Below are 10,951 nucleotides of genomic sequence, written 5' to 3' on the forward strand. Positions count from 1 at the left end.
CCTAACAACTTCTTCGATGCTCTTGAAGGTGTTCTATGCTGCTCTCTTCCTCCTGCGCAGTTGTGGCGCCAAGTTGTTCCTCATGTTGAGTTCTCGAACCAGGTAAACATAGCTGCTCCATTCTGAGATGTTTGTTTCATTGAGAGCAAATGGGAATGTCAGGGACTAGTTTGTTTTTCATGAACATTGTCTTGGTGAGATTCAGCTGTAGTCCAACCTTTCCACACTCACGGTCAAAGTCAGCCAGCATTTGTGCCGCTTGGCTAATGTTTGGTATTATTAGAACAATGTCATCAGCAAAGTGGAGGTGTGTAGTTGCCGACCATCTATCTTCACTCCCATTCCTTCCCATTCCAGTCGTCGCATAATGTTCTCATGGGTGGCACTCAAGAGTTTTGGTGAAATGCTATCACCCTGATGAACCTCTCTCTTTACATCGGTGATCACTTCCTTGTAGATGGTGAGATCTTGATGGTGAATCTGTAATACAGCTCACAGAGGATCTTGATGTACTGAGTTTGAATTCCCTGTTTGGCTAGGGCTTTGATGACTGCTTCAGTCTCAACAGAATCAAAGGCCTTCTTTAAATTTATGAACATTAAACAGAGCAGCATCTTGAATTCTCTAGAAACTTCAGTGAGCTTTGTCACTGTGTGGATATGGTCGATTGTGCTGAATCCTTTTCGGAACACAGCATGCTCACATGGTTGTCCTTCGTCTAGTGTTTTGCCTATTCTATTCAGGATGACTAGAGTGAACAATGTGTAGATGACGGACAATAGGCAGATTGGGTGATAGTTGCTGATGTCGTGGATGTCTCCTTTCTTGTACAACAGTATGGTCCTGCTGGTTTTCCACTGGGACAGAATCTTGCATACGGACAGGTAGTGTGTGAAGAGCCAAGCCAGTGTATTGACGAGTATTGGTGGCTTGGGTCTGACCTTGTCTGGACCAGGTGCTGTACGCATCTTTACTGATGAAATGGCGTGTCGGATTTTGGAAGGGAGGATGTTGGGAACAACATATCCATCCTGTTGAATTTGGTATGTGGGCAGGTGGACGTGGCTGTCAAAGGGTAGAAGTCGTGAATATTCCTCTCTATTGTCCTTCTGGAAGATGCGATAGATCCATCAGGACATCAGAGGGCAGTCATCTTGGTCTTGTAGTTGGCAAAGGACAGGCGAATGTTGTGAATACTTTTACTGGCTTCTGCCACATCGGCCAACACTGCTGCTCTTCTCTCTTTGAGGTCTTTCATTATCACTTTGCTGCACAGCTTTTTGAGCTCAGACATTAGCTTGTGGTTTCCTGAGGCTCATGCCAATCCACATTGGTGAATGAGCTCAAGAGTTTCTGAAGACAGGCTTCAGTTGGTGCCTTTCCCACTCTTGGCATTCCTTGCACAGTCATGGAGGTGCTGAAATAGTTGATCGTATTTCTCATTGATGTTGTCAAAGACAGCATCTTCCCACATTGCCGCAATAGTGCCAAAGAGCTCCCAGTTGGTGGTCATTCAGGGAGTTCTCTTCTTAAATTTAAACTTTTCAGGTAGAATTTTGCACGAAGGAGACAATGGTCTGATCCCTTTTGGAATTTTGGGACAGCAGCGACATTGGTCAGGCAAAACCTTCGATTGAATATGATGTGGTCAATTTCATTGTGGAACTGTCCACCAGGAGACTCCCATGTCCAGCATTTAGATTTGGCCTTCTGGAACTGTGAGTTACCATGGATGGTCTTGGTCGACATGATGAACTCAGACAGTCTCTCACCCTGTTCATTCCATTTTAGGGTATGGGTCCCAATGTGGCATCCTTTGGGTGACCTTCTCGGTCCTATCTTGGCATTGAAATCACCAACAATGATCTTGTAGAAAGTATGGTCTTCTTTATAGAATTTCTTCAGCTTCATGTAGAATTTCTTAATTTCTTCTTTATCGTAGTTGGATGTTGGTGTGTAGACAGCAAAGATAGAAACTGCCGGCAGTCAGCCATATCTATTCAAACAAAATCATCCACTTTGGGTTGTTAGGCATTCGAATGAATCAATGCTCATGGCCAACTTTGTGTTAAAAAGGACACCAACACCACCGATGCCTCTACTGTCGCATATTCTGAGGAACAGTTCTCCAGTGTTGAAAGTGGCGTGATGTGATTGATGCCTTCTCATCTAGGTCAGACCAATGATGTCATACTTGATGTTCTGTACTTGCACCATCAGGTCCTTGATGGATGCTTCCGATGTCAGCATACGTGTGTTGAATGTACAGATGATCATTTTAGTCCTACTTCGTTTTGGCAGTCTATTTTATCCCTGAGATTTTATCAGCCTCTCCATGCTCATCCTTCTTAATGCGATTGTTTTGGGAATTCTCTCAGAGACAGAGGAATGAGGCCCATTGTTGTTATTCTTTTTGGCATATCCAGTACATTACGGGTAGCTTGCCAGGCTCTGCCTCGTGAGCGAAATACTCTTGGTAGCTTGCTGGGCTCTCCAAGAGGCATGGGGCACTGGGGGTTGGGGGAAGCAGACTGTTTCCCGGTTGCATTGAGCCTGGAGTCCAAGGTCTCAAAGTTCTGTTTTACCTGGTTCTATGGGGCTTCTTGGCCCATGTGTCTGGAAAGCGGCCTGGAGTGTGGTGGTGTCTGGGTAGTGGAGGGAAATATATATTTAAATATATATACATATATGTGTATATATATATTTCCTTTTATGATGATGTGTCATGAAGCGCCTGTGTGGTCCAGGAATATGTTCACTCATGCGTGAGGCTCAGCTCGAGTGTGTGGAAAGCAGCCTTTTTATTCATTAATATAATAATTATCAATAATAAAAGCAGATTTTATTCATAAGATATTTTATTGCCTTTCAACTTAAATTCATAGCAAGAGACTCATTATCTCTGATGATCCTTATTTTTATAAAACAGAAGGTCATTATACTCATATATTTACTAATTTGTCAAAATCCAATTCATCTAACTTGGGGCTTTTTTCATAAGTTCTTCCCTCTAAACAATGAAAAAGTAACTAAGAGTTGGGGATGTAGCTCAATGGTGAAGCACAATGCTTTGGATACAATCTGTCATTTTAGAAGCATTATATAATGTAAATTATACTATATAATGCATATAATATATGTTTGAAATAAAATAAAAATATATTTTAAATAATACATAATTTATTAATCCAGGATAAGGACTAGATTTGAATATAAAACCCCGGAAAATAAAAAAATATTTAATTCACATCTACTTTTCCCCCAGAAACTTGTCATGCATTAATTTAATCAGTATATTTTAAGGGATAGTCTTGTCAGTAAATAAACTCATTTGCATGGATAATCAATAGATTTCAAATTGAAGCCCAAATTTGCAATGTAACAGAGTACTTCTACAAATTATTCCTTTATCGAGTATTGCTAAGATATTCTATTTTATCTGGAGGAAATGTGGATACAATAGAATTTTTGGGAGAGAAAAAACACACTAACAGTTGTATTTTAGAAAACAGATTGTGGTAACTATCTGCACTACTAATTAAATGGCCAAAGGGATTGTAAATAATGTTCAGGTTAGGATAGAATCAATGGAAATCAGAGAAAGAATTAACATTTTCAGCTAATGGAATACTTAAGAGAAACTGCTGGGTTCTATTTCCAATACAGAGAAAGAAAAATATTTTTGTAGGAAAAAAATTACTTAATGTAAATACAAGACAGATACAAACTTAAGAGTTTCTCCTAAAGTTTTCAGTGCTGTATTTTTCTAGCTCAGAAAATGTGCTGCAAAGCCAAACCAATTTTGACAGTGCTGTAGCTCTTCTGCAGCTCAGAGTAATTTATCACAGTAACTGTAGGCAAAAGAACTAAAGGTTTGGTGTTTCCAGTTTCATTAGTTGACAAACCCACAGCAAATGATAATGAAACACAAGTTGGAATATGGAACGATATGGCTCTTTGACAAGATGTTCCCTAGGCATCCCTGAAGAATTATTGAGTAGGACTGAACTAGGAGGTAGTTGTTAAAAGACTTAAAAACCATGTCACATAAGAGGCTCATACATCCTGACTTTTATGCATTTCCCCACATATCTAAGTTTGGGTAAGCAAATAATCTTGTTTTTGGGTGCCTGTAGAAAAGGCAAGTATTAAAAAAAAACATATGGATTTTTCCCGATATTAAAAATACAACAAAGTAATGAGAATTTACACCCCTACATATCCATCCAAAGGACAAATTAAAAAACACTAATTCAAATATATATGTGTATAGTTGAATATATTTATATATTTAGCCAACTTTATACATTTAAGCACTATTTGTCATAGTCAAGACCTTGTGCCATTTAATGACAGATGAGTGGATAGAGACACATTGAATACTACTTAGTTTTTAGCATAGATGGAATCTTGCCATTGGCTATGAAATAGAGTTATAGAGAGTCATACTAAACAAAGCTTAGGAAAAGGAGAAAGAAAAATACCTGATGCTATCACTCATATGCAGTATATAAAGAATGAAAGCATGGCAAGAGACAGAGCCTAGTGAAAAGAAAAACTTAGTCACTGATCTCAGACTTGAGACTGTAAGTAATAGGACAAAAAGAGACTGTGCAATGAATGCTATTAGTATTTTTGGTGGTATAACTGGTTTGGGGACATTGTACCCTTCAAGTCTACTAATATTTATTTTTGTATTTTTAATTTTTTTATTGAATCACTGAGATGCAGTCACAAAGCATTTATGTGAAGAACAGATGATAGACAATGAGCCATTTGAATTAAAATATGAGATTTGACCCCTATTTTCAATTACCAGAAATTCTTTTTAATTTTATAGTACAACTTTATAAAATGCACTGTTATTAAATGTATACTTTAGATATGTGGGCTCGATAGTACATAACCTATGCAATGCAGCTGTTTAAACACCAACATGTGGAACTCTTGGCAAATGGTGGATTTTGTCTCTTGAGAGTTATACTACTAAACAAATCATCACCACTTCCCTGTCTCTCTCTTTGAGTGATGCTATTTATTCAAAGGTATAGGTTTTTAGATTGATAAATATGTTATGTTCCCCAAACTTTAGTCATCCTTCAATACTTGCAGACCAGTGTATTAATTCTAGAGTCATGACAGAAGGTTTTTTTATTTATTTATTTTCTTTTGGGGCCACACTCAGATGTGGCAGGACTCACTCATGGGTGTATGGTAAGGAATCACTCCTGTCGGGGCTGAGAGTGCTTTATGGTGTGCCCAGGATTGAACCTTGTGTGACCATAGACAAGGCAAATGCCCTACTCATTGTAATATTTATTACACCCCAACACAAGTATAGAAAGTTATGAAAAAAACATGTCTACAAGGCACAAACAATATTCCTATAAGAAATTATTCATCTGAATCAAAGCATTAGAGTGTCTTCTTGTGTGCTAGTTCATTATGGCGGTACCCTATTTTGCATAAAAATGTTTAATACAATACTGGTTTCAAATTCATACTACATCTACTCTATTTATGTAAGAATAATAATTTTTAACTTTCCGTATGAATAAGGCAATTCAAAATATACAATGAAGAGAACAAACACTGTATTAGAAACTATACAAAGATACATGATTAAGATATTGTAAATAATATGTTAGAAGTGAACTAGTAATAACCTTGCTATTGGACAAATGCAGTGCTAAAAAAGGTATGGAATATGTAGATTGGTAGCAAAAGAGTAAATTTATGAATTCTGGGCCCACCTGTCTGCAACCATGTTTATGTTGTTCTCTCTTATGCTCTATACATAACACTTGTGAAATAATCACAGTAATATTAAATAGGCACACTCATACTTCAGTGCCTTTGCAAAAGTTGCTTTTTCTTCTGAATGCAAGAATAATCTTGTTCTTATTTATTAAGAACTTGTTTCTAATGCATTTATCACCTGTTTTATTCCTGGATCATTCATCACACTTGGTTCTGGCTTCATTTTTTAGAAAAGCATTCTTTGATAATCCCAGATTGCTTTGACTTCTTCTTATGTACATACATCATCCCTGTTTTTCTCTACAGGAAATAGCACATTTTTTATTGATTTGTGACTCCTTTTTCTTGTAGCAGTTTTTATTTTCTTATTCAATAGTGTATGCTTAGTAACTATTATTGTCTGATGCCTTGAAGGCAATTAAAATTGTTTGAGTTAAGTAAACATGCATGCATCAACAAAATAAGAAATTAAATTTTGAAGTAAATTCAGAAAATATTCTATTTAAAAACTTTATAGCTATTTTGTTACTGTCAGTCATTAGGTCGTGCCATATGCTAAGTAATTAAATGAGGAAAAAGTAATTTATTTGGGGAATGAGAGAGTCTGAGAATTCTTCCTGGAGGTTTTTGACTGTCTTCGGGTCCTAAATATGAAGATAGCAAAGATGTAGAGATTTTCGTAAGATTGAAGACTGAGGGGTAATGTATTCTGAAGAAACAAATGAGTTCATATTAAGTGTGAATTGCATCAAGGTGTTAGGAAGAACCTGTAGTTTTGGCAATGTGTATCCAGGTTGGGACTCAAATATTAAAAAAATTTTTTTTTCTTTACTTAGTGTGTGCCTCACTTTGATTTTCAGTGCATCATTGTCTGAAAAGATAGTTGATATAATTTCTTTTCTCTTAATTTTTTTGAGGTATGTTTTATGGCTCAGCATGTGATCTGTCTTGGAAAATGTCCCATGCGCACTGGAGAAGAATGTGTATTCAGATTTTGGGGACTGAAAAGTTCTATTTTTATCACTAACCTCCTCTCTTCCATTTCTTCTCTCCAATAAAGTATTTCCTTGATTATCTTCAGTCTGGTTGATCTATGGGGAGGTGACAAAGTGGTGTTTAAATCTCCAACTATTATTGTGTTGTTATCAATTTCTCACATCCTCCTATATCTTATTATTGGTGCGTTCCATGGTTTCTTTGAGCTTCTTATGTATTCCTCAAAGTTCCTTTTGAAATTCCTTATCAGAGAGGTGTATAGCTCATTATTACTCGTGGTATGATCCTCATTCTGTTTCATCATTTTACTGACATTCTTTCATATACTTACATCCTTACTTTTTCCAGCGTTCTCTTCTCCATGAAGAACAAGACATTCATGAAAACTAAGATCTACTTACTTCAAAGCAAGTAGAGGAGTAATTCATTTACTGATTCCTGGCGACAAAAATAAGGTCCAGATGCACAAAGAGCCAGCACAAACAGGTTTCTTTGGTGTGTGTGTGTACGCACGCTTGTGTGCGTGTGTGTTTGTGTGTGTTTGTGAAGGTCTATTATTACTTGCAATAATTTCACCCCCAGGACACTACAAAACAATGGTATTTCTCTCAGGCCAAGAGTAATGTCCCATCTCCTTTCCTTTTTTAATTACAGGTGAAGTGCTCACAGTTTTAGAACAATATATTTGTAAAGGAACAACTTTTCTTCTTACTACTTTAAGCATTTTCCTCTGTACAATAAATACAACTCTGAGATATAAAGTATTGGAAATAAATACTAGTTTCCTGTGTTATATACACAAAGTGTAAAGCATTCTGTCTTGAAAGATTTGGCAATATCATTTTCAAAATCTAACACATTTATTTGCACATAAAATGGTGATTTAGTCCAGGAATTAAGTCACAAACTTAGCGATATATATCATAATCATGACTATAAAAAGAAAGAAGCTATCATTTCAGTTTTAAGCAGACTAAGAAGGTTTTGTAGAAGAGACAAAAATTTAAATACTTTAGATCAACCAATGAACTTTAATTACTTTCAAAAAATAATTACAGGTATGGGAAACAATGTGATTGAAGAACTGAAACTATGAGTCAAAATAATATCTAGTTAAATTTTATTAATTTTATAGCCACTAAAAGTGGCTATCCATTGAGCCAAAAATATCTTCATTACTGAAAAAATATGGAACATTTCACAAATTTGAGTGTCATCCTTGCGCAGGGGCCATGCTAATCTTCTCTGTATCATTCCAATTTTAGTATATGTGCTGCCAAAGTGAGCACAAAATTATTTTTATCTTAGAAAGAATGAAACACAGGACTAGATAGAATAGCAGGTTAGGTGCTTGCCCTGTTCCTGGTTTAAATCTCTGATGTAGCATATGGTCCCCAGCTGCATCAAGAAACTTTGATACATCTACACAATGGAATACTATGCAGTTGTTAAGAGAGTAGAAGTCATGAAATTTGCTTATAAGTGGATAGACATGGAGAGTATCATGCTATATGAAATGAGTCAGAAAGAGAGGGACAGATATAGAAGGACCACACTCATTTGTGTAGTATAAAATAACATAACACGAGACTGACACAAGGATAGTAGATAGAAGGGTCAGGGAGATTGCTTCATAGTTGGAAGCCTGCCTCAATAGCGCATGGGGAGTGGACAGCTGGAATAGAGAAGGGATCACTAAGAAAATGATGGCTGGAGGAATTGGTGGGGATGGAAGATGTGTGCTGAAAGTAGATAAAGTATCAAACATCATAATCTCTTAGTATCTGCATTGCAAATCCTAATGCCTAAAAGTAGAGAGAGTATGGGGAATATTGTCTTCCATGGAGGCAATGGGAGGGTGGGAAAGGTGGGGGTATACTGGGGATATTGGTGGTGGGGAATGTGCACTGGTGGAGGGATGGGTGTTTGATCATTGTGTGACTGTAACTTAGACATAAAAGCTTGCAAATATATCTCGTGGTGAATCAATAAAATTTAAAAAAAAAGAAAAAGAAACGATCCTGAGCATAGACTCAGTAGTAAGACCTGAGAACTGCTTGCTGCGACTCCAAAACCAAAACCAAACAGACAATCCAAGAATTGAGTCATGGAATGGATGCTTATTTGAAATCCCCCAAATTTTCCTTTGTAACTTTTGTGTCATCCCCATCCTCAGCACAGTTAAGTATACGGAGAGTGGTCTTGCCAAAACAAGAAACAGAGTGATATTAAGTTAATTAAATTATGAGTACAGTGAAATTAAATTGAAGTTGAGCTAGTTCACAGGCAAGCAAGGAAAAATATACATAGTTTGACATTTTAATCACAGGCAGCCTTCATTCCTCCAAGGAAGCCTAGGTTTTATCCAGTCAATATTTACAGAGTATTATTAGATGAAAATCATACAGCATTATAGAACACTTAATTCTCATGATAACTAGAAAACAGACTCAGGAGTTTCAGAACTTTCCTTTAGAGTCACACTAAAATTGGGCTTTGTGTGCATTCTTTGTATTGGGTAGGAAGTTTAAAATTGCTGTCAGAGTTTGCAAGAATTAATGTCATTTTCCAAAGGATTAATAAATTCTGTTCTACAAATGCTTAACCAAGGAAGATTGCTTTGGAACCTGGCCACTCTCAACTAATGTGAGTCAGCACATTAATACCCAAGATCTACATGAGTACATGCCATCTCAAACTCTGTAGTGTTGACAAGTGTGATGTTTGGTCAGAAGTCCTTTTGCATAAATGAGAATTAGAGAATGAGCTCAGTCTTTTCTATAAATCTTTTCCACTAGGAAGATTCATCTGGTAGGATGTGTATGTTCCCAAGAGTAACCAAGTGATGGAAAACCACACTTAATACTGGTAATACCCATTATTTTATTTTATGTTTTACATGATAAAGAAACTAGTTCAGTATGTTAAGTATAAACTTGAAATAAACTACCCTGTCTACCTAGAAAATGCTTACTGCAGGTATAGAAAAGAGAAAGCACATTTAATATTAAGCAAACACTTAATTGGGATGAGATGTTCTTCACAGCTAATCAACTATTGATGTAAACATGGAAATAAAGCCTATTTTTTAATATTTAACACTATCAACTAGATCCAATCTATTTTATATATACATATAGAGTTTCAAGATTGTCAGTAGTTTTTCTTGGAAAAAGACAACAAAACTACTAATAATCCACTTCCCCTATAATTCATGTCAAATTAATGTGGTAATTAGGGAGGTACTGTGCCACCAGCAGGTCAACCTGTACCTGAAGGGTGAGTGCATCAGCAGCCTAATGGTGCCTTCAAGCTTCCTGATACCCACAAATTGCCGCTGTGCATCTGGCTGTACCCTAGCAACTCAGGAACAAGTTTCCCAAGAATTTAAATTGCCAAAAGTTAGTTATGTGGGAAATCACACCCACAAACCACTTCTGGTTCAGTTATGCAAGCTCATTTATCCACCTTGCTTCAGAGACCCAACATATATCTGAAAAGAGATTAAAAGCTTCAGTTAATATTGGACCCATGCAAGGCTTAACAGATTATGGTAAATTAGAGGGGGACCCGTCAGACTAGTGCCCAGCTAAGCAGAACCACAAGCAGTCACTTGGTCCCACAATTCAAAACCGCCACCATGCTCCTTGCTAGACTCAACCATCTGAGGATGGACCTGACTAAAATATAATCTGAAAATTTGGAATGTGGGTTTTGTGACTGAAGTCTCCAGGATCTCTGAGAGTATGGATGGGCTACCTTTCCCAGCCTCCCTGTACTTCTAGAAGCCTCATCACTCATGTCCACATCCAGTTAAAAAGTAAAAACAAAACAAAACTACTCCAGCCTTACCTTACTGATAAAAATATCTGTACTGCAAATGATAATGCACAAAGAGAAAAAGAAAAGTAAGAAAAGTGCCTGACATGGAGGCAGGCTGGAGGGCTGGGGGATTGTTGGTGGATCGTGGGAGGGAAATGGAGGACATTAGTGGTGGAGTGATGGGTGTTGGATCATTGTATGATTGAAACCCAATCTTGAACAGCTTTGTGATGGTCTATTTCATGAATATTCAATAAAAAGTTTTAAAACAAATTGGTAATTGGTATAAGTAGCCCCTTTCTACTTGCTTTTATTTTTCTTTCCCCCCTAACGTTAACTTTTTGCATATTACTTAATTTAATCATTGTGGGTT

The 10,951-nt window shown here is 36.9% G+C and overlaps 1 non-coding gene and 1 pseudogene across 1 annotated transcript; both read right to left on the reverse strand.

Annotated features, from left to right (window-relative positions):
• Positions 1 to 527: 527 nt before the first annotated feature.
• Positions 528 to 1,749, reverse strand: LOC129405566 (uncharacterized; annotated as a pseudogene).
• Positions 1,750 to 7,938: 6,189 nt separating this feature from the next.
• LOC129406170 (U6 spliceosomal RNA) lies at positions 7,939 to 8,045 on the reverse strand. The gene has a single exon (XR_008630833.1). It is a non-coding gene; the product is annotated as a U6 spliceosomal RNA (small nuclear RNA).
• Positions 8,046 to 10,951: the final 2,906 nt, after the last annotated feature.

Source organism: Sorex araneus, chromosome 6 (assembly GCF_027595985.1).
Source record: "Sorex araneus isolate mSorAra2 chromosome 6, mSorAra2.pri, whole genome shotgun sequence".
NCBI classification, from domain to species: Eukaryota; Metazoa; Chordata; class Mammalia; order Eulipotyphla; family Soricidae; genus Sorex; species Sorex araneus.